This window comes from Sorex araneus, chromosome 10 (assembly GCF_027595985.1).
Source record: "Sorex araneus isolate mSorAra2 chromosome 10, mSorAra2.pri, whole genome shotgun sequence".
NCBI lineage: Eukaryota > Metazoa > Chordata > Mammalia > Eulipotyphla > Soricidae > Sorex > Sorex araneus.
This window is the reverse complement of record NC_073311.1, coordinates 16,078,084-16,103,688: the sequence shown is the minus strand read 5'-3', so window position 1 is coordinate 16,103,688 and position 25,605 is coordinate 16,078,084.

Genomic DNA, 25,605 nt, shown 5'->3' with positions numbered 1-25,605 from the left:
ACTAGTTTAATTCTATCTCTTCTTGGGCAACATCTAGGTAAATATTAATAGTTTTATTCTAATAGAAGCACTGTAGCACTGTCGTCCTGTTGTTCATCAAGTTGCTCGAGCGGGCACCAGTAATGTCTCTATTGTGAGACTTGTTATTGTTTTTGGTATATCAAATACGCCACAGGGAGCTTGCCATGCTATCGAGAGGGACAGAGGAATCGAACCCGGGTCAGCCATGTGCAAAGCAAATGCCCTACCCACTGTGCTATTGCTCCAGTACATTCTAATAGAAGTAGAATTTAATAAAAATAAAATTATTGGAAATGAGAAACCTATAAATTCAGATATATTTTTACTTTTTTTTTTTACTAATAACTTTACTTTTGTTGGGGAAGATAGAAAGATAGTATAAGGTAAAGAGGATTGTTTTGCAGGCAGCTGGCTTGGGTTCTATCCCTGTCCTTACCTAGAGTTCTCCAAGAAACACCAGGAGTAACCATAGAGCCAGGTATAAGACCTAAACACTGCTAGGTGTGGCTCAGAAATGTACTTTTCTTTTCACATTTATTTTATTTCCCTATGAAGAACCACTATCATTCACTTCATTATCCTTAAAGCTGAAGCAATTGTAGCTCAGATAGCTTAAAGTAATCTATCATGCCACATAGTTTGATCACATAAGAATAAGGATAAAAAGAACTTAATCTTTTGGCTATAGAGCTTTAGACTTTCACCATCATGTACATTATATTTGTTATTTATTTATTTTTAAGTTCGTGGTTGATGCTCAGTGATTCTTATGACTTACTACTAGCTCTATATACAGGAATTACTCTTGGCAGTGCTAGGGGCACAAGATGGCATGCCAAGAAATCCAATCCTCGTAGACCATGAGCAAGGTAAACAGCCTACCTGCTGTACTACGGCTTTGGTTCCTATGCCTTCTGTTTTAACCCCGGATGATCTAACTGTCCAAATCCATCACCTTGGCATCGGGTGACAGAAATCATAAGACAGGCAAATCTTGACAGAATATCAGGATATACTTGCAATTGTGTAGTGTCAGATAGTTAATTGGTGCTCAATTATAAATAGTAATTTGCTTTTGTTGTTAATTGTAAATTAGTCAAGATATTTAGTTGAGGTCAATGACATATGAAAATAGTCTCTATTATTTTAAAAACAAGTTCAATCAAAACACATTGAATTCCATAGATAATACATAGCTAGTGATCAATAGTTATCCAGTTATTTGCAGATTCTGTTTTCCTAATATTTGTCCTGCTTTAAAATTTAAAAGAATCTACCTTTTTATTTAATAAAGCAATATGTGGAAAGTCATTTTGTAACTCGATTTCTTAGAACTTTCTTCCTGCTGGAAGTATAGCTTTCAGGGGCATATGTGAAATATTGGACTTGATTCTCATTATCACCTGCTAATTACCTACTGTGAAGAATGTGTTACCTGATAATGACACATTGTAAAACATTGATCAAAGCTTTTCCTAGCATACAGAAGGAACACTGTGAACTTCTTTGTTTTTACTGATATATTGTCACCGTAGGAGGGATATTTTAGGACCAGCCAATTTCAAAATGCCTTACTATACCAGAATACATATAGTGTTTAATATAGAATTATTTTATATTATTCATAGTTATTTTAATCAGTTACTGTTTTGTATTCTTAAAAACAAAGGCTAAAGAAATCACCTTCAAATGGAATCTCTAACAATGTAAAATAATTACATAGTCATGCTTTTGGGAATTGCTACACAGTTTAATTTCATTTCACAAAGACTATCAGACTGTCTCTGCATGGAATTACTATTTGCAGCATGCTACATATATTTATCCCTAAATTAATATACATAGTGAAATGCAATAGCCGGAGCAATAGCACAGTGGGTAGGGCATTTGCCTTGCACACAGCCAACCGGGTTCGATTCCTCCGTCTCTGTCAGAGAGCTCAGCAAGCTACTGAGAGTATCCTGCCCTCACAGCAAAGCCTGGCAAGCTACCCGTGGAGTATCCGATGTGCCAAAAGCAGTAACAACAAGTCTCACAATGGAGACATTATCAGTGCCTGCTCTAGCATATCAATGAGCAATGGGATGACAGTAATACAGTGGTATGGTGAAATGCAAAAAGTTTGGCCCAAACTGTTTCACTACAAGTACATATCCATATCGTGTTGCTATTTGATTGAAAGAAGGTAACAACTCCAAGAAATTACTCAGCTCTTAAAGTTAGAAAGTAAGCAAGTTCAATAAAATGTGAATGTGAATAATATGTAAACACCAAAATATAAGTAATTTTGATTAAAATATCAGAGGATTTCAATTTCAGAAAGGTGATCAGAATAAAGTTCTATGTTAGAAAACAAACAAAATGTTTTCATTTTAATCATAAATTGTGTTTATCATATGTAGTTATTTAGAAAATTCCAATTATCAAATATGTAGCTCTCCTAAATGTGAGGCAATGAAAATAAAGATGAAGAAGGAAAATCTTAAAATGCCTTTTCTTAAGTTTGAAAGTAATCAAATTTTAAAATATGCACCAGTCCTCAAGTCAAAATAAATACCAAAGTCACAGAATGAAGCACAATAACAACAACAACAACAATAATAATAATAATATAAACTTCTTTTTTCCCACCCCCAGGCTAAGTGTCACTGGCACTGATACTCTGCTGCCACCATGTGGATCAGTATATTTATTGTAGGATTAGTCATATCAAGACTAGTCATATCAAGATTAGTCCTCAATCTTGGAAGCTTTTACAGAATGGAAATCCAGGGTTTTTATGAATTCTGAGTGGAAAGAATAACTAAAGTCTAAATATTTGTAAATTTCAAATGACACACAGGTGATTTTTATGGAAAATCTATGAATAATACTTTTCATTTTTTTCTTTCATAGTTTTCTCTACTCTTTCTATTTTCTGGGGATTAATTTCATTCTCATCCAATCAGGACTAATACAAGGAAGCTATCTTTCATATACTTTTCCTTGGTTTTCCAAGTCAAAATTTTCTTTCTGTCAATCTCTATTTTACACAATTTGTGTCAACTCAAAAAATGTTTACAGTTCAAGCTAATCTAGATCAGTAAGTCTAATTGTTCTATTGAAGCATGTATAAGTATGGAAGACATGTTGACATTCATCTATTTTGACTTCATTCAAAAATGTTGATTCAGTGTGTTTAAGATAATGCCAGTAGCTTTGCTTTTCTAACAAGCTCCTGGTGATACTAATGTTGTGGTCAAAGGATTATACAGTGAGAACTACTACTATAAAATCTGAAGGTATTTCTCAAACATGCAAATTTTTGAATAATATTTTTGCCTACTGGATTTTTAGATTATTGTAGATATTGCTTTAAGTTGAAAATATCATGAATGGTTAAAGTCAAGATTGGTCATAATTGAAGATCACATTTGTTGGAAGGTATGATAGCTTACTTATTTTGTATTGCTTTGATGATTCTATGAAAGTAAAATATCATTACCATACTCTCATTTTATGTTTTCATTCATATTGCTAGTATAAATTGAAAGAACATCTAAAATACTGTTAGTAATTCAGTTAATTACACGAAGTGTAATGTCCACACATTGGTGCAAAAAATAATGAATAAATTATTTAAGCATCAGACCTTCATGAAGTCACATTTTATTTGTGACAAAACAACTAAATTACTTTTAATACAAAACAAAAAGCAAAGTTCTTTTTGTTTGGGGGCCACACCGAAGAGGTGCTCAGTCCATACCCCTGCCTCTGCCTTTCAGTATCACTCCTGGAAGGTTCTGGAAAATATATGAATTGAACGAGCCAGTCACATACAACAAAGCCCTTTGCCCTCTGTAGGAATCTCTGAAGTTCAGAGCACTTTTCAAAAATTTGAAGGTGGAACCAAAGAGATTGGGGGATAAAGGATTTTCCTTGCATTTGGTTGACCCCAATTCAATTTCATGCACTGCATTTGGTGACGTTAGTGCACCCAGGAGTGATCCCCTGAACGGAGGCAGTACTCAGTCCTCAGCACATTGTGTGTTTCCCAAAAACAAAAATGAAAGATTTGAATACTCTGAACATATTGGTTTTATGCGTATCTGTGTCTATAAAATGTGGAGGATATCAAATAAAGTCATAATAATCAATTCCTAATATAATCTACCCTTGCTTATTTTCACTTATATAGGAACTAAATTTACCAAAAAAAATCATCTTAGAAGTGATAAATAAACATATGTAAATTAAATTGCATGATGCTTTTCTAAGTAACATAAACTTGGATATTGTTCTATAAATACAAGTGTGTCAGGAAACATATACATCTCATAGAACCTCTTGAGATATTTTTGTTTGTTTATTTTATTTTTGGACACACCAGGCTGTGCTCAGGGCTTACTCCAGGCTCTATGCTCAAGGATTACTCCTTGTGGGATATGGGGAACCGTATGGGGTGCAGGGATATAACTTAGGTTAGCTACATGCAAGGTAAGCATTTTACTGTAATACTATCTATCCAGTTCCTCTCTTGAGGTTTTTAACACTCAGTGTTGCCATCGGAATTTGTCTCCAAATCATTATGACAATAAATTATCTTTCTGCAGGTGCCCAACTGAAAAAAAAGGAAACTTACAGAAAATATGATTTATTGGCACATGAACATGAAACAAATTTTAAAAGTATATGCACTTTTTAAATGAAACTCAGATAAATATGACATCTCATGGAGTTCTATAAAATTACAGCAGCAATTTTCCTTTACATAAATCTGATGCAAGTATGATTAACTGATTTAACCAAGTGAACCTGTTTTTCATGACAGAACTGTACCGAAAACTCATGTAGCCCTCTATAATTTTCCTAACATGATAGCATTCCCACAACTATTTTATTCTAGAAGTCTAATTCCCAAGATATTTAGGAAATATTTATCTATTTTACTTTAATATAAAGATAGAAAAATTGAATAGATTGATGGTTTCTAAGAAGCAGTGAAAATAAACCATATTGAACATTATTACCTAAAAGGCAATTTGTATTCTGTTCTATCTTCTCTAAGTCAACAGCAAACAGAGTGTGAATTTATGGAACCATTACTTCAGTCTCTAAGAAAAAATGTCTCAAGTTATGTAATGCACTCAAGCATCAGGAATATTTAGAATTTTCAAAATAGCGTATTTTTGGTAGAAGTTTTGAAATTGGTATAACAAAGCATTCAACAAACCTATGTTAGGTTACTTGATGTTTAATCCATCTTGATTTTTTATTGCCCACACTGCCTACTCAATAAAGAATATGGAAAATTTGTTTTTTATTTTAGATTTTTTAATTAGGTCACATGTTTGAAGCTAATTCTTTTAGACTTTATTGGGAGTTTCTTGAGACTTTTGGGAATTGATGCCTTGAGGCAAACAAGGCAGCGTGGTGTCTTAAACATTTCTCCGTTGAGTGGTAATCTTTCAGAAACCCGTTATCCTCTCCACTGACCTGAGAAAGCTGTTTACAGCTCTGATATCAAGTGTGGGTGGATTAATAGATTAGAATTTTTTTCTTTTTGGAATGCAGTTTAAATCCTATTTTCAAGATATTAGAACAGTTCAAGATCATCGAGAAATTTAGATTTTCAGATGACACTATAATAGTTAGAAAGTTCATCTTAACTTTTTGCAAACATCTGAATTAAAGTACAGCTACATCTTATGTAAGGCAAACTTGATCCACTAGTGATTGTATTCAAATACCTTTCATACAAATTTAGAAATTTCTAATAATTCTCTAGGTTTTCATTTTGCTTTCTTAAAAGTGGTGCTTTTATAATTTGATTAATTTATTTTACTAATAGAAATTCTGGGTTAAACAAAAACACATGCTTATAAGAATATATACTAAATATAGAGTCCGAGAGATAGTACAGGGAGTACAATGATTGCCTTTTATGCAGGTGAGCTGGGCTTCCCCTATTCCCATAAAGTCACCCAAGCAAGACGCAAGATTGCCAGGGATGATCTCTGAATGCAGACCTAGGAACATACACTGAGAACAGCAATATATGGCCCCTCCACCAGCCAAAAAAAGAATATTACTGAATGTGCAAGGTATAAATTACTAAATATTAGCTTGCATTATTAATCCTTAAGATAAAATGGATGTTTGTTTCTCTAGGGGTCAGCAGTCATCCAAGCAAAGATATTTTGATGAATAATATATAAAATGATTTATACTGCTTGAAATATGAGAGTCCTTAAAAATATAATTGATATAGAATTTATAGTACAATTGATTGTACTATAAATCAATTGATATATATCATTTATCAATTGATAAATGATAAATTTATCAATTTATCATTAATTTCACTTTATACTTGGAGTGATAATGATGAGTTAATATTACTTTGTCTATTTTAATAAATGCATCACTCAGGATGTGGATAGTGGGAAATCTGTATATAGAACAGATACAGATAGATATAAATATAAAGACATAGATATATATGTATATGTATATGATGACAGGGAATACAATTATGAATTTTCTACTATGAATCCAAATAGATTCTCAGAAATAGTTTTAATATGTATATGTGCTTTCATATATATGTGATATCAACCTATGTTTAATAAATGCACAAATTTCATTATAATAACTTAAAACTAGCTTATTTTAATAATTCCATTCCATTTATTTATTGACATTCAAAGCTCTAATGAATATGCTCATATGTAAGCTATAATCCCAGGAATAGAACTGTTAAGAAACTGCATATGCAAAATATTTTGTTTAATATATGTAAACAAACACAAATTAGCATATGATGTATCAGAATATATAAGACACAGCAAATGCCATGATAAGACAGAAGTAATAGCAATACAGACTTACATTAGGAAAACAGAAAAACTTCAATTAATCTAAAAAATAGCCTGAAATAACTGGCAAAAAATGAAAGAAATAAATATAAATTCAACAAAATGAAGATAATAAATTAATTAGAAAAATAATGAAATTGCAACTAAAATATAAAAGAATCAAGGAAGTCAAGAAAAAACATTTTACTTATATATGCTATAATTTAACATAAAATATTAAATGCTCCACAGAAAAAAAACTACTTGAATCTGTAAACCAACAAGAAAATGTATTACATTTGTATATGCGAGCAATTAAGACAAAACTTTAGTCCGATTTGCAATCATGTTCTTCATTTTTCTGTTTTTAGAGGGTGGGGCACAGCCATGAGTACTCAGGGCTTACTTTTTGGCTCTGCACTCATATATCACTCCTGGTGGCTCAGGGTACCTTATGGGGTGCTAGAATTGAAACCAGGTTCACCGAGTACAAGGCAAATGACCTACCCACTATATTATCTTTCCAACCACTGCACTCATGGTTTGAGGTATTAAATACTGGGGAATAAACTTAAGGAAATGAAATAATAACACTCTAAAAAATACAAGTCACTATTAAAAGAAATAGAAATATATGGAGATATAAAAATATTTTATGTTTATGGATGCTAAAACCTAATATTGTAAGAATGTCCATAAAATCAAAAACATTAGTCAGATCAAAAACAAGTTTAAGTTCTATAAACATCCCTATGGCGTTCTTTAAGGAAATAAAACTAAAAATACTAAATTTTTATGAAATTACAAAAGGCCTTGGTAGGCAAGATAGTCCTGAGACAAAAGAGAAAAATGAAGACATCACACTTAGTGAATTCAAAATATACTCAAATCCATAATAATCAAAAAGCTTGGTATTATATTTACAGCTAGACTATAATTGAAAAAATTAGAATTAAGTTCTCACATAATTAAACAATTTGTGACAAAATTTCCAAAAGGGTAACATAGAAAAAGGGGTATCTCCAACATTCATTAGAAAAATGGGTAATAACATGCAAAAATTGGCAAAAGATCATGAACAGCCATTACACACAAAAGTTAACAAAAATAGACTGATGACTTACAAGTGAGTAAAAGATTTTGAGTAAATACTCTAAAATGCTCTATGATGATTGTATTTTTAAAACTCTGGGAATTCAAATCCATAATTTTATAAAGGAGAAGCAAAGTTTTAAAAATGAGAGCAAAATAAAATTATCATTAAAACAAAAAGACATCCTACTGAATTTGGGGTAAATATTTGTACTCCATATATCTGACAAAGAACTAATATCCAACATACAGAAGAAACTCAAAAACTAAAAAAGAATTCAAGAAAATCCATCAAAAAATGGAGAGAATAGCTGAATAGACACTTCAAATATTACAACAGATGGTCAATTGGAACATGAAAAAAACACTCATAATTACTGAAATTATAATGCAAATGAGACACCACTTTACACCTTGAGAATGGGCTGCATCAAAAAAGTCAGAAACACAAGACTCGACCCATAATACAGTGGGTAGGATATTTACTTTGCACATACATGCTCCAGGTTCAATTCCTTGCATCCCATATAGTTCCCTGAGCATTGCCCAGAGTAATTCAAGAATTACTCTGGGCAATCAGAATAACTGGGCAGATCAGGAATAACTCCTGAGCATCTCTGGGTGTCCCCTCCCACTTCCTTATAAAAGATAAAAAAAAGTAAGAAAAAAGTGTGGCAGATGTGTACAGACATTGTAAATAAAATATAAATTTGAAAAAGAATTAGAAAAAGATGCAGCATTCCTTTGATAAGTGCAAATGAGAGAAAAAAATGTGACCTAAAAGGGAATGCTGGCATGTGTAATGTTTGTTGAACTTTTACAAGTATCATTTGAGAAGATTCACAGAGAGTATCTCAGTTGAAAAAACATTTAAGATATCTGGAGTCAAGCAAGAATATCTGGAGTCAAGCAAGATGGCTGTCACATCATGAGAAGTGTTTGCACTTCTGTATACTTAACAGTAGGCCAATGTCATTAGTGGACAAGTGGGTAATGATGTGAAAAGTGAAACAAAGAGCTCAATAAAAGGTATTGCCAAGGTTCTTTGGACATAATAACTGGAGAAAAATAATAAAAATATAAAATCACTATTTTGTGAAGAAGATGATGAACATCAGCTATGGAAAAATGTTTGGATTCAGCATTATGGTTCAGTGCCTTTTAGTCAAATAAAAATTCCATTATGTCAATTAAACAGATGACTTACAAAGTCAGTGACAGTTTAGATGGAAGATAAATTATTGCATTTCTTTAGTGTATTCATGAAAATAAAAGTCATGGGCTGAATAGAAGCATAAAGAGAATTAATCTAAATAAAAGATAAAATAGGAGGAAACACCGAGTCCTAAATCAACCCCAAAATTTAGAAGATGAGATAGTAAAGGTGGCTGAAAAATAGCAAAGTGAAATAGAGCAGTCAAGAAAGTGTGGCATGTGAAAATAATAAAGATTGTATTTTATGAAAGAGGGAGTGGTCAACGAGATCAAATGCTGCTAGTAGATCAAGTAAAATGAAATTAAGTAGCACCAAGATTTAGAGCCATCATGACATTGATAAGTGGTTTCATTGATGCATTGAGGGTAAAAGACTGCCTGGAATAAGTAAAAAATACTAAGGCAGAAGAAGAACTAGATAAAAGTGAGTTTAGGTAACATCAGGAAAGATTTCCAAAGGAGGAAATTAGAAAAGTACGGGGGGATCAGCATCAAATTATGTATCATTAAATGAAGCCCTTTAAGACCAGAAGATAACATGAAATTCATATGATAATGGTTGTAATAAGTGAAGAGATGGAAAGTAGTGTTTTCTTATGTAATGTAAGAATAAAATCTTATGTAATATAAAAATAAAATTCTTTTTTGTAATTAACAGAAATATTGGATATGATCTATATATGTCATTGTTGATGGGAGTGTTATAGATACATATAACAAGCACTTTAATGTTTATTTTAATATTTATTCCTAAACTACATATTTTCTTAATTTTTATTTTAAATGCTTAATGATTACTAATTGGATGTGAGATATGCAAGTTTTACTTTGTTGGTCAGATATTTATATTACTAAAAATCTCCATAATGTCTGTTTTTAGAGTATTATTAAGTTGCTTTGGAACATTTGGTCTTTTTACTATTTTTTTTTAATTTTGGGTCATATCCTGCGATGCTCTGGGGTTACTCCTGGCTCTGCACTCAGAAATTAGTTCTGGAGATGCTCAGGGAACCATATTCGATACAGAGGATCTAACCCGTGTCGACCACATGTTAGGTAAAGGCCCTACCTTCTGTAATATTGGTCAGGCCACAGTGGTCCATCTAGATCATGCTTCTTTGTTTTCCAAGTGAGTTTAAAGTAGGTTTTAATGTAGGGCTGTTTCTCATTACTTGCAAATTTAGACTTTTATGTGATTTATAAATCTGACTCGTAAGAAGCACAGATTCTGACCCTGCGAGAATTCCGAATTGTTGTCATTAATCCAGTTGGATGTCTTTTCCTGATCCTCAAATGTTTTCTATGTAATGATCAATACAGATCTTCTAACAAATAAGTAGCCTGCTCAATACTGGCTCTGGAGATATTTGGAATTTTCATTCCGTATAGCACTGTTCTCTTTCCAATCTTGTTTTCCCCACAAAGGATTATTTTATTGTAATATAGGACTGTATAGGAGTCTATAGGAGCAATGAAGGTGTTAAACCTTGTCTTACTTTTCAGACAGAAAAACATCCTAAACATCATTGTGATGTTTTACTCTGGGCAATATTTTATCAACTGAAAAAGTTTCCTTTTATACTTGGTTTTCTATGGGTTTCTATCATAAATTGCGATTGAATTTTGTCAACTTTTTACCTGAATTGACATAGTCATATATTTCTGCCTTGTTGTTTTGTGTGTGTGAATAAAAGCTACAATAAAGAGAAAGTCAGAAAATAATGCCTATATAATAATAAGAGTGGTATTCATACAATAGAATACATAAAGACATGTACAAATTGCTGTGAAAAGCACCATCACAGATGAGTTTCAAAACTATGTGTTTGAGAAAGATATAAAAATTGCTGAAATATACAGAGAATACAAGTTCTTTTATAAGCATATAAAAATAAAGATATAACTAAATTGAAGATGGTGCATTGGTACATATACATGGGTTAATACAGTGAAATAAACATTAAGCAGATAATTAATTTTTTGAAAAATTCAGAATAATGAGGATCTCTGAGAGATATAGTCAGGAACAGCACACAAATGGTCTTGCAATCTCTGATTATTTTTGCATTTACTTATTTTTGTATAAACAGAATGTCTATCTCATATTGTTTCAAGCTAAACAAATGTCACTTGTATAAATATCTCTAAATTATTTCTCAGAATGTTCCTATAAATATATTTTGAATGTATAAGTTATCTTGTTTATGTAAATATAGATGCTCTTAAGCTATGACATTTTGATATATTTTAATATCTGGCAAATTGGTCACAGTTTTTGTTTTTATGCAAAAAAATTTATTTCCTGTTAGCTTAAAAATTATGGTCAATTTTATTATTTCATTTTTAATTTTTTAACAGTATAGAGCAGAGATTAATTTTCCAAAGTAATGTTTTATGCATACTTTAAATATTTTATACTGTTTAATTCAATCAATAAAAATATTATTTTTAATATTCCATGCTTTATTTTGTATTTTTCTTATCTTGAAATGTCTTTATCTTTATTGGCCAGTTTAGAATCATTCTCACTAATTTTTACTAGAATTCTATTGTGCTCCTTTATTATTCACTAATTTGAATTTCCTTTTAGTTGTTTTTTAGAGTTAAAAATAAATATAAATTGATAAACATTAAGAGTCTCTTGCCCCCGTGCCGTGTCTGGCTGTCTTCACCTGGGCCCCTCTAAGGGGGTGGGATGAGTCTTATTCCCTGCCCCGAGCAAAGCCCCGGCAGCCAAAGATCTCCAAAACCCAGCCACAGTTGTGCTCAAGGCCCCTCTCCACACATTTGTCTGAGCCTCATGCATGAAGGAACAGGCAGAGGAACCCAGGTGTGCAGGACCTGGGGCTGAGAACTCCAAGCCTGCTCAGATCAGGACCCAGATCTCCCATTTTCGAAAGGATTATTTACGCAGTACCCATCCGATAAAGGGTTGATATCAAGGATATACAATGCACTGGTTGAACTCCACAGGAAGAAAACTGCCAACCTGATCAAAAAATGGGGTGACAAAATGAACAGAAACTTTCCCAAAGAAGAATTCCAAATGGCTAAGAGGCACATGAGAAAATGTTCAACATCACTAATCATCAGGGAGATGCAGATCAAAACAACAATGAGATATCATCTCACACCACAGAGACTGGCCCACATCCCAAAAAACAAAAACAACTGGTGATGGCATGGATGTGGGGAGAAAGGGACTCTCCTTCACTGCTGGTGAGAATGCTGACTGGTCCAGCCCTTTTGGAAAACAATATGGACATTTCTCAAAAAGTTAGAAATTGAGCTTCAATTTGACCCAGCAGTACCACTCCTGGGAATATATCCCGGAGAGGCAAAAAGGTATAGAGATGACATCTGCATTTCTATGTTCATTGACGCATTGTTTACAATAGCCACAATATGGAAAAAACCAGGGTGCCCAAAAACAGATGACTGGTTAAAGAAACTCTGTTATATCTAAACAATAGAATACTATGTAGCTGTCAGAAAACATGAAGTCATGAAATTTGCATATAAGTGGATCAACATGGAAAGTATCATGCTGAGTGAAATGAGTCAGAAAGAAAGAGACAGACATAGAAAGATTGCACTCATATGTGGAATATAAAGTAGCTGAGAGGTACAAGCTTACAATGATGCAATTTCTGGCAGATATTTCTCTGGACTTAGTTACTAAAATACTAAGATACAGAAATCCAAAACTGTTTGGCTGCCATTGTGGCCTCCTGACCTCATATCTTTTCATTCTCAGCAATGGAAAACAAATTACCAAATGCTTTCTTTCCAGCAGGTCAACTTTAGGGGGGGAGAAACTCCAAATCAATAATAGTGAGTTTTTTGTTGAAATATTGAATGTAATCAAAGTAAAGTGAAAGTAAAGTGAAATTTACCAGTTACACATGTGGGGTGGGGGGCTGGGGAGGTGGGGGGGAGGGGGGAGGTATACTGTGATTCTTGGTGGTGGAATATGTGCACTGGTGAAGGGATGAGTTTTTGAGCATTGTATAACTTAGACTTAAACCTGAAAGCTTTGTAACTTTCCACATGGTGATTCAATAAAAGAATAAATTAAAAAAAAAAAACAGATCTCCCATTTTCCAGTAGCTTGACAGTCACACCCAAAAACTACACCTGGCAGCTGTGTAATCCCATCAATGGCCAAAATCCAGAGACTATATAACAAAGCTCCCAGAAGCAAATGTGGCCTCACAACTTCTGGTAGCCTAACTCTCCTACTCGGAGAAACTGGCAGTATACTGAGAGCATCCTGCCCGCACGGCAGAGCTTGGCCAGCTCTCCGTGGCATATTCCATATGCCAAATACAGTAACAATGTTGGGTCTCATTCCCTTTATCCTGAAAAAGCCTCCAATTCGGCACAGCTGGGAAGAATGAGTAAATAGAGGCTGCTTAAATCTCAGTGTTAGGACGAATGTATATATTACTGGCACCCACTCGAGTAAATTGATGATCAACGGGATGACAGTGATACAGTGATATTATTTTAATGAAGAAAATAAGAAATATATAAAAAGTCTTCTTGAACATCTTCTTTAATTGTTGTCATCTTCTTAGAATTTTTAAAATATTTTCTCTCAGAATTATTTTACAAAATAAATAACTTTTTAAGACTACTGTATAAATATAATTTGTGCATTAACTTTATGTTATAGCTATGTCTGAAACTATCCTCTTTTTAAATTATTTTGAGATACAGAACACAATAATTTTATTCATCTACAACTTCTAGATGAAAAATGAAACTGACTCTGGTAAGTACAGATGAAAGAAAGAGCCAAGCCATTTCATATTGGTAGATGGCAGTTTTAGAAGCAAAGCAACTTACTTAAAAGGCTTGATTTGAGTTGTTGTAAAGCAAGTTAATCCCCATTCTTGACTACCAGAATCTCAAAAGTTTATCTAGAGACTTTAGTGGGATTTAATCATACATATGCCAACAATATATTATTAAATTAAATCTGCATCTTTGAAACAACTCCTGTTGTGGAAACAGTGGATTATAGAGTCCATCCAAGGATTAAGGCCAGTGTGCCTCCAATTACTTAGGTTAAACTCTCACATTAAATGGTGGGAAAGTCTTTTCAATAATCTCCTACAACATTATACCCATCATAAACAGCCCTTATGACTTTACCTGCCTCCTCTTCCATAATCTGTCTATAGCAGTGAGCAAAGGGCTTGATGAGCATGATAATGGCTTGTTCAGTGGCTGTTTGGTTGCACTGGAGACAGATGATACAACAGTAATACAAGTACAGGAAAAATAAAATATGGAGCAAGTCCCAAAATAAGTAATTTTATTTCACTCAAGAACCCTGTGATTTGAAATGATAATTATAGTACGTTCCTTGGGTTCACATTGTCCAGGGTATTTATTCTTTTTTAAAATTAATTCATTAAATATTGTGAAAACACTCTGCTTAGATAATAGCACTAAGGAAGCATTAAAATTACATTTAAGGCCATACTAATTTAGGACATATCTTTTCTCATAAGCAGAGTTCAGTAAGAGCAAGTTCAGTTGACTGTCATTTATGTCTTTAGTTCACATGGAAACATGGAAAGTCATGAATAATGAGTGTACTTATGAGTGTATGATAACTCTTCTTACCAGTGATAGTGGAGATGTACTAGTTACCAGGTACAGTTGTATTTGTTCTGCACAGAGTGTCTTTTCTATGTTGAAAAAGGGAGTGGATAAATGCTCAAGTAGCAGTAACCTAGGGCAAGTCAGATAAACCCACAACAATGTACTATTATGGTAGTCTTTCTAGAACCATAACAGAAGTTTGATACATTGTCTATGTAGTTTGGTTGTTTTTCTAAAAAAATCACCCATGTCTAATGTTACTGATAATATGTGCCATTATCGAGGTTTCTGAATCAATATTTTTTTGTTTCGTTATTCATTTTTTATGCCACAGTGAGTCAGAATAGAGGTAGGTTAGAATGTCAGTGGTTTGCATTCCTATGAAGAAAATAAACTTATTGTGGTCCTCAAGGACAGGAATATATAGATGGTGTTTTTAATTCCCAATTGTTAATTCGGGCTGGAGGACAGCACAACGGTAGGGCGTTTGCCTTGCATGTGGCGAACCCGGGTTCGATTCCTCCACCCTTCTCGGAGAGCCCAGAAAGCTACCGCGAGTATCTTGCCAGCACAGCAGAGTTTGGCAAGCTACCCATGGCATATTCAACATGCCAAAAACAGTAACAAACAAGTCTCACAATGGAGACGTTACTGGTGACCGCTTGAGCAAATCAATGAGCAACAGGATGACAGTGACAGTGACAGTGACAATTGTCAATTCAAGTATTCTGAACTATAAATTCAACTATTTGGTATACCTTCCCTATAGGTTTCCAGAGAGCATCTGCCTAACCAGATCTGTCACTGGTCAAACTTGTGGCAGGATATAATAATCCTATGGATGATGGGATAGGAATATTTTGCTTTTTCAGGTGTCATATAAACAATCCCAGAGTAGAGGGTGTGATGTATTTTTGCTTATTTTCTCTACCTTCTGTTCTTTTTTGTATACCAAATCCCATTTCCAATTAATCATTACTGGAGACTTTTCCTGGAACATTTTTGAGTCAAGAAAGCTGCATGAAAAATGTCATCAAGGGGCTGGAGCGACACTACAGCAGTTAGGGTGTTTGCCTTGCATGCAGGCAACCCGGGTTCAATTCCCTGCATCCCATATTGTGCCTCCCACATTACTAGGAGTAATTCCTAAAAGTAGATACAAAAGTAGATACAATCTCTCACCATGAATATGTTTGAAATAGGCGATTCCTGTTAATACAGAGTTCCTTTGCGTTAATCATTTTGTCCTTTTAATTTTCAGTAGTTGCTGTATCCTTCGATTCACTTCCTTCGTTTTCCTGACATTTCTTCACTTGGAGTTCAAATTGCACTTTGTCATAAGTATTCAAACCTTAATTCATTGAACTACTTTCATTACACTTCTTGATTAAAAAATAACATACTGATGATAACAATTTATTCCTCAATATTGAAACCTTGCTTGCCAGGCTCAAAGTTAAGAGATCACCATCACAATGATAATTAGAAATGATCACTCTGGACAAGAACTGAGTGTTGAAAGTAGGCAAAGGGACAAACATAATAACCCTTCAGTACCTGTACTGCAGACTACAATGCAAAAATGGAAAGAGTGAGAGACCACAAGAGAGACAAAGAAGAAAACTGCCTGCCATAGAAGCAGGCTTTAAGTGGCAGAAGGGAAACCAGGGACCTTGGTACTGAGAAACTTGCACTGGTGAAGGTTCTAAAACATTGTACGACTTAATCCCAACCATGAACAATCTTTGGAACAGCAAATCTTGTGGTGATTTAATTTAAAAACAAAAAATAAAGAATAAAGTGAATAGATCAGTGTATAATCACACATGTATAACTTTAGTTAAGTTTGTAACTTGAGGTGTAGCCTATAGGTGAAGAATTTTTTTACATTTGATCAACTCATAGAAAACATCAGAAAAATGCAATAGTCATTTACTTACCTTTTTATCTCATGAATGCTGTGTAATTCCAAAATTGAGAACAATAAGGTAACTGATATTTGGCGAATGATCCAATACTTATAGAACCATCCACAAGTATCTAGTACACTGATCACTACTCCTCACATATAAATTGATTACCAATAGAAAAAAAAATTTTGAAGAGGAAGATTTCTAGAGACCTGTTTCCTAGGTCTCCTAGTTGACCGCCCCCACCCCCAATTGTTTTCTAACTTTGGAATTCTCAGTTATAAGATGAAACTGATCCCATCCATGGAGATGGAAGAAAGAGGCAGAATAGTACAGGTGGATTGGTGGCAGCTTTTAAAATCAAGGGAGGGGACAGAGAGACAGTAGAGCAGGTAGGATGCTTTCTTTGCATACAATAGACCCAGGTTCAAATTCTGGCACCCTGTATGGTCTCCCAATACCCCATGGAGTGATCTCTGAATGCAAGGCCAGTACTAAGTCCTGAGTATAGTCAGGTGTGGCACAAAGACAAAGAAAAAAAAATCAAGGGGATATTTACAGAAGTTTATACTTTGTACTAGGCACCTGTTAGTCAGGATCTTGAAAGGTTATAGAGAACACTTAATGGGATTCTCTCAGGCATGTAGTTCAGATGAGCTCAGCAACACTGAGCTCTCAAGGCCTCTCAAGCCTGCATCCTTGAAAACAGCTCCTTCTGTGGTGATGGTGAGCAGAGCATATATTCCAATGGAGAGGTGTGAGAAGCTTCTCATCACTCGGATTCATCACAAAGATCATCATCATCCCGTTGATCGTTGAATTTCTCCAGAGGTCTCAGTAATGTCTCCATTCGTCCTATCCCTGAGATTTTAGAAGTCTCTTTTCACATGTCCTTTCTAATGGTGCCGCATTGGAGGCTCTTTCAGGATCAGGGGAATGAGATCCATCATTGTTACCGGTTTTGGCATATGAATGCGCCATGGGGAGTTTGTGAGACTCTCCCATGTGGGCAGGAAACTCTTGGTAGCTTGCCAGGTTCTCCCAAAAGGAAAGATAAAAAAGCAATTATGCTCTATCAATCACCTACTTTTGTAAATATCTTTAAGGGCACTTGCATTGACACTTCAGATCTGGGTAAAATCTGTTGCATCACAGATGGTCTGGTGCCCAAGCTCTGCCAGGAGTGATCCTGAACATAGAGACTGGAATAAGACCTGAACATGCCATACGTAACAGCTCGACCCCACCCCACCCCCAAAAAGCAACCTAAAACTAAAACAATAACTCTGCTAGTTAAGCTAAATTTTGTCTTATTTTCATGATTCTCAGGTTTCTGTATCTCAAGTGTCTCTGTTAAGAATAATGAATTTTAAAAAATCTTTATTCTCACTGCTGATTCAGTAATTTGTCATTAATTACATAGAAAATGTCCAAAAATTGGTTGCTGATGTGAAGAGAACAATTCTCATTTGCGGTGGTTTTGGAATGCATGTTCATAGAATAAAAAGTTGCATTATTTGCCAACTCATAGTGTGAAATAAATATCAATCAAATAACTCAAATGTATATTTATTAGGATAAAATTAATTTTAAATTAATTTTAAATTAAATTTTAAAACTTTCTAATTTAAATTAGACTTATACCAAAAAAAAAAAAACACTGTAAACCTTTGAGATAGGTGAAGTCTATTGACCTCTGAACTGAATTCACTGCTGTGCCTATGGGCTTTTGTATATTTGACTACTACCTACATTTTGGTTATACTAAATCACTGTATCACTGTATCATGGTCATCTCGTTGTTCATCAATGTACTCGAGCAGGCGCCAGTAATGTCTCCATTTGTCCCAGCCCTGAGATTTTAGCAGCCTCTCCTTAATCATCTTTTCAACAACTGGAAGCTCTTTCAGGGTCAGGGGAATGAGATCTATCATTAATGTTTTTGGCATATCAAATATGCCACAGGTAGCTTGCCAGGCTCTGCCCATGCAGGTGGGATGCTCTCAGTAGCTTGCCAGGCTTTCTGATATGTATGTATGTGTGTATATATATATATATATATATTTATATATGTGTATGTATGCATACATATATATACATGTATATGTATATGTTTATACATATGTGTGTATATATATATGTTACTCTCTATGATTAGTTGCCTACTGTTTGAACTCCATCAAATATGGTGTGGTGATTATGGAAAATGGGTAGGAACGGTGGTCATAATATGTCCAGAAAGTGGCCTGGAGCATGGCGGCCTTTGGGTAGTAGAGGTGAGCTGCTGGAGGTGGGTCCCTTGGGGCAGAGAGGGTTCTCACCCCCGCCCCCTGACTGGGGCACCCTGAGTGAAAACAGCCTGGCACAGAGTCCTGGTTATACTAAACAGTGACAAAAATTTTAATTTTATTTTACTTTGGTAGGCGATTTTCTAGGATTCTATTTTTGTGAATAATCAAGTGTAATATACTTCATTCTGGTAATTTAAAGCTTTTCCATGAGAACAAACTTGTATTTATATTTAACAATATTTTCTCCTTAGGAAGCAAGGCAAAAAGTAAAAACCTAACAATTCCTTCCAGCACTTCTAATTAAAAATGGGGTTTATATAATTCTCCAAATAAATACATATTCCTTTTGATTACTATTTCTTATCTTTAAAATTATGTTCTTATGTTGGTTCAATAGTACAGGGGATAATGTACTTGCTTGCAGACAACCCCAATTCAGTCCCCAGCATCATTCCTCCAAGCACTACCAGGATAATTCTTGAGAAGAGCCAGAAATTATATTTATAAATTATAAGCTTGTATTGCTAAAGTAATCTCTTCACTCTGCCTTGTTTTTCTGGGCTTTTCTGAACTCAGTTTCTAGCTTTTTCATAGAATCTTTGATATCTCCAATAAATCGTGGATATATTTCTTTTTGTATGAGCTATTAAGTGTTTACTTCTAACTTTCACTATAAATACCAATTGAAAACTATTCAAAAGACACTTGAGAAGTGCCTTGCCAGACACTGTCCCTCATCGCCTCCCTCTGTCTAACCAGATGTGTGCACTGTGGCCACATCTGCACTCTGTCCAGCCTGAAGCTCACATACTCACACAAAGGGAAGCCTTGGGACAGGATCCTGCAGCATTTTACAGGTGAAACTTGTCCCTATTTTCAGGCATTGCCTCTAATATCTAAGCCCCCAAATAAGTGTGTCTACTTGAAGAACTTACTTCATATATATCTTATATTAGAGGTATCAGTGAACTTGGCCCATAACAGTGTGGCTGCTCAACTTTATTCCATGGCCATGCATTTCTTCACCTCTATATATTCACTTTAGACATTTATAAATACATTTTATCTCTAAGCCCCAACCACACAAAGACCACAAAAGAAACCAGACTGCAGTTGTCACAATGGTAAAGGAATACAGAAACCCACCAGGCTTAGTGAGTGAAGATGCTCGTCCTGATGGCCCAACTAGTAATAATAAACTATATAGGTATCTGATAAGGAAGTTAGAATGCAACTGTTAAGGATGCATAAGGAGCTCAAAGGAACAATGGAACACACTACCAATAAAACACAAAAGGATTTGTGAGCAAAAATTAAGAAAATACAAATACAAATACAAGCAGAAATGACAGATCTGATAAAAACAGTAGGTAAAATGAAAAATTACTGGAAGACTTCAGCAAAGTAACAGCTACTGAGGAAAGAATCAGTGAGCTATTAGATAAGGTGTAGAAAATGTCCAGGCAAAAGTAGAGGATGAAAAGAATCTCAAAATATACCAAAAGATGACAAAAGAACATCAGCATGAATACAAGTAGAACATGAACATCACTGGGACCCAAAGGGGCAGAAAGAAACTTCTGTGGAAGAAGTAACTATCAAAGACATTATTACTGAGAATTCTCAGAAATTCTCATAATGAAGAGCGCATGCACCCAGATCCAAGACACCTAAAGTGTACCACCTAAAAGGAATACAAATAAAACTATTCTAAGACACATCAGAATTAGAATAACAAAAACCATATACGGAGATAAAATACTGGAAGAAGCAAGATCAAAGAAGGAAATTACTTATGAAGGATCATCCTTATGATTTACTGCAGACTCATCAGATGAAACAATCTGGGCCAAAGACATTGGAGAGGATACAGTGGAAATCTTCAATGAAATGAATGGCTCACCAAGAATACTTTACCCAGCCAGATTCTCATTTAGAAATGAAGGAAAAATACACAACATCACAGATAAAGAACCAGGAACTTCATAGACTCAAAACTATTGTCACAAGAGGGATTAAACAGACTTCTTAAAGACAAGTCCCACAAATACACCAAAATTTTGAAAGATGGGATGAAATCCCATAACAATAATCTCTCTCAATGCTGATGGGCTAAGTGCACCTATCAACAGACATAGAGTGACAGAATGATTAGAAAATTGAACCCAATACCTTGATGCCTACAGAAACATACCTGAACAGTCAGAGCAAAAACATACTTGAAGTCAAAGGCTGAAAAACAATTCTATAAGCAGACAACTTCCTCAAAGAATCCAGGGTGGGAATACTGGTATCAGACTACATAGACTTCAAGTTCTGAAACATACTAAAAAGAGACCACATAGACTTCAGACTATAAATTAAAAATAGAAGTTAATCAGATACAGAAACAGAGAATCAAATCACATTGGGAAATTAAATAGCTCTCTACTGAACAACTAGTAGCTTAAAAGAGAAAATCAAAGAGTATATAAAAATATTCCTGGAAAAAAAATGAGAATGAAAAGTTAAGATACCAGAACTTGTGGGACACAGCAAGAGCAACAAAAGCAGTATTAAGAGGAAAAGTTTATAGCTCTTCAAGCATTCATCAGGAAGAAAGAGCCCATAAAAAAAACAACTTCACAGCTTAAGATCTTAAAAAAATGACCACAAAAGGAGCCCAAACCAGGCATTAGGAAAGAAACAATAGAAATTAGAGTAGAAATCAATGAGTTGGAATTCCAAAAATCAATCCAAAAGATCAACAAAACCAAGCACTGTTTTTTATTTAGAAAACAGTTAAGAACAATAAACCACTAACAAGACTCACAAAGAAAGAGAACCCTAATTAACCAAATCAGAAATGAACGTGGACACAAGCTGCCACAAGTGGACAGAAATTTAAAGGATCATCATAGATTACTTTGAGAGTTTTATGCTATGAAACAAGAGAAACTAGAAGAAATTTATAGATTCTGGGTTCCTATAACCTCCCAAGATTTAACCAAGAAGGTTTTGAATACCTGAGTAGACCTATCACTACTGAGGAAATTGAAATGGTAATCGAAAGTCTCCCCTCAACAAAAATCCAGGCACAAGTGGATTCACTAGTGAATTCATTCCAACCTTTAAAGAGGACTTACTGCAAATCCTTTTCAAGTTTTCCTAATTGAAGAAACAGAAGCACTCACAGTTTCTATGAGGCAAATATCACGCTAATATTCAGAGCAAACAGAATGATGACTCGAAAAGAATATTACAGACAGATATCCATGATGAACACAGATGCAAATATCCTAAAAAAAAAGAAAACCTAGCAAATATAATCTGTCAGCTGATCAAAAAGATCATGCACCATGACCTGGTAGGACTAATCCCAGGGATGCAAAGATGGTTTAACTTCTGCAAATCAATCAAAATAACACAGCATATAAATGACATAAAAGATATAAACCATGTAATCATATCAATAGCTACAGAGAAAGTATTTGACAAATCCAGCACCAATTCATGATAAAATTCATATAAAATGGGAGTTGAAGGACTTTCCTCAATATAGTCAAATCCTTCTACAACACCAAGCATTATTCTCAATTGGGAAAAACTGAAAGCCCTTCCTCTAAGGTCAGGTACAAGATAAGTTTGCCCACACTTGTCACTGCCACTAGAAGTACTTATGTAGCAGTTAGGCAAGACAAAATTAAAACGGGCATTCAGCTAGGAAAGAAAGACGTGAAAATTTCACTATTTTCAGATGACATATACTACAGTACACTTTAGAAAATCCTAAAGATTCTGCAAAAAACACTTCTAGAAACAATAATTCTGTATATGAAAGTGGTAGGTCACAAAATCAATATCTGAAAGTTCGTGGCTTTACCATATGCAAATAATGAGAAAAAAATATGAAACAAATCCCATTGATAATTGTGTTTCATAAAATCAAGTACCTCAGAATCACCTTACCTAAAGAGGGGAAAGACTTATACTCAAAAAATTACAAAGTACTACTTCAAGAAATAAGAGAAGACATGGGGAAATGGAGAAAAATCCCTGCTATAGATAAGGATGATTAACATTGACAAAATAATTATACACCCCAAAGCATTGTGTAGATTCAATGTCGTTCCGATAAGGAGACCCATAACATTTTTTAAAGAATTAGATCAAGCACTTCTGAAATTTATGTGGAAAAGTAAACTCCCCCGAATTACAAATGCAATCCTGGGGCAAAAGAAATGGAAAACATCACCTTCCTCAACTTCAAAGTGTACTACAAAGAGGAAGTATTTAAAACAACATGGTACTTGCATAAAGACAGACTCTCAGATAAGTGGAATAAAAATGAATACCCTGACACAGACCCTCAAACATATAATCAGTTAATCTTTGATTAAGGAGCAAGAAATATAAGTGGAGTGAGGATAGACTCTTCAGCAAGTGGTTTTGGGAAAACTATATGCAAAAAAAAAAAGAAAAAAATGAACTCTGACCCCTAACACCAAAAACTCTGATTGAAATGGATTGAAGATCTAAATATCAGACCTAACTCACAAGGTACATGGAGGAGAATGTAGACAGAACCCTCCATGACATTGAATATAATAGCTTCTTGAAAGGTGAAACACCACTGAATAAGTAAATGGAAGCAAAGTTATCCAAATGAGTTAGACATTAAGCTAAGATAAACATTAAGCCAAGACACTTCTATGTGTAAACACACAAAAAGAAAGAAGGGAGAGGGCACACCACACAGGGCACAGGGCAGCGGCGCTCTATCTCTCCCACCGCCCTTGTTCGGTAGTCTCCAGCCACTTCCCCCACCCCGGGGAGGTTGATGGTGATGACCAGGCAGGCGAAGGAAGGAACGAGGGCCAGGCTGGTTGGTCTCAGTTGCAGTTTATTCCAATCTCCTCTCTAAACACTCCCGTCTCTCTTTCTGATTCTTCCCTGAACCCCCTCTTACCGCCTCCTTAAATCCCCCAGCATGAGGGGTCAGGGCTTACACATAGGTGTGGTCACAATCAGTAGGGGTAAAATACTTTTCCTCAGGGGATGCTGCTTCCAGGACAGATTCTCTTTCCGTAGGATGACCCACCCAAGGGCGGAATCCCATGGGTGTGTTTCTCCTCTCCTTGTCCAACTAACATATAAGTATTCATAATGTTAATCATTTTGTATGGACATAGGAAGAGATGCATTAAGCTTATAAAATTGCTCTCCTGGGGTCATCTCAATCTCAGACTACAGTGCTCAGGCCAGATTAGTCTTTCCTATCCCTAGCAGGGTCCTAGCCTCATCGTTGCTTTTGGATCATGACATGACATGTCCATGACCAAGCTCTTAACATATAGTTAAGCATTAGGCACTTTGGCCAGGCCCATCTCGATGCCAGGGTAACACATAACTCACCGCTTACCCTGGGTCCGTCCCATCCCTCATTGGGACCCTGATTTTGGGTGTGCTAGGAAGTAAGGACAGCTGAGGCTTAAGTCGAGAAAGCAGATGCCCGGGAGTGAATAATATTTGAAGCCAATTAAATCCCATGTTACCAAAGCATATTAACAACTGTCTTTCTTTGTCCATACAAAAAGGACATTGTTTTAAAGTAAACTATTCAAAAGACATGAGGAGAGGAGAAAGGCAATATTAACTTACAATACAAGTTCAGTGTTCTAGAAAGGTCTGACCTTACAAATTAACAGAGTCTAATTAGGGGAAAAGCTGATTAACTGGTTGAGGAAGAGAGCATAGAAGTGGTTACAGATAGACAAAGGAATGGGAGTGACTCGGGAGCACCTTGCTGGTCATGACCGATATACCTAAGCTCCTAGTGGCAAGGGGAACATGACATTCCAATGTTGTCTAGAATTGTTTAAAGATTATTACCAGATAAAACTAAAGTCTTTATAGGAAGGGAGAAAGGACAAACCAAAGTCAGGCCTAAAATATTTAGAGCTATATTCCAATACTTCTATTCTCCAAAAGAAATGGTGACCAAGATACAAAGACAACTCACAAAATGGAAAAAATTATTTACCCAATACCCATCTGATAAGACATCAATATCCAAGATATATAAGGTACTGGTAGAACTTTACAAGAAAAAACATCCAACCTCATCAAAAATAAAATGGGAGAAGTAAGCAGAAATTTCTTCTTTGAAGAAACACAAATGGCCAAAAGGCACATGATAAAAATGCTCTCCATCACAAATCATCAGGGAGATGCAAATCAAAGCAACAATGAGATATCATCTGACACTACAGAGATGGTGTCACACATCAAAAATAACAAGAACAACTAAGTGCTTATGTGGATGCTGGGAGAAAGGAACTCTCATTCATTGTTGGTGGAATGCCAACTAATCCAGCTTTTTTTGGAAACAATATGGACTTTCTTCAAAAAACTAGAAATCAGCAATACCATTTCCTGGAATATACCCTGGGGTCACAAAACACAATGTCGAAATGCTTTCCACACTCCTATGTTCATTGCAGCACTATTCACATTATCTAGAATTTGGAAACAACTTGAGTCCTGAGAATAGACAACTGAATAAAAAAAAGTGCATATGCACAATGGAATATACTACACAGCCACCAGGAATTGTGAAGTCAAGATATTCATGTATAAATGAAT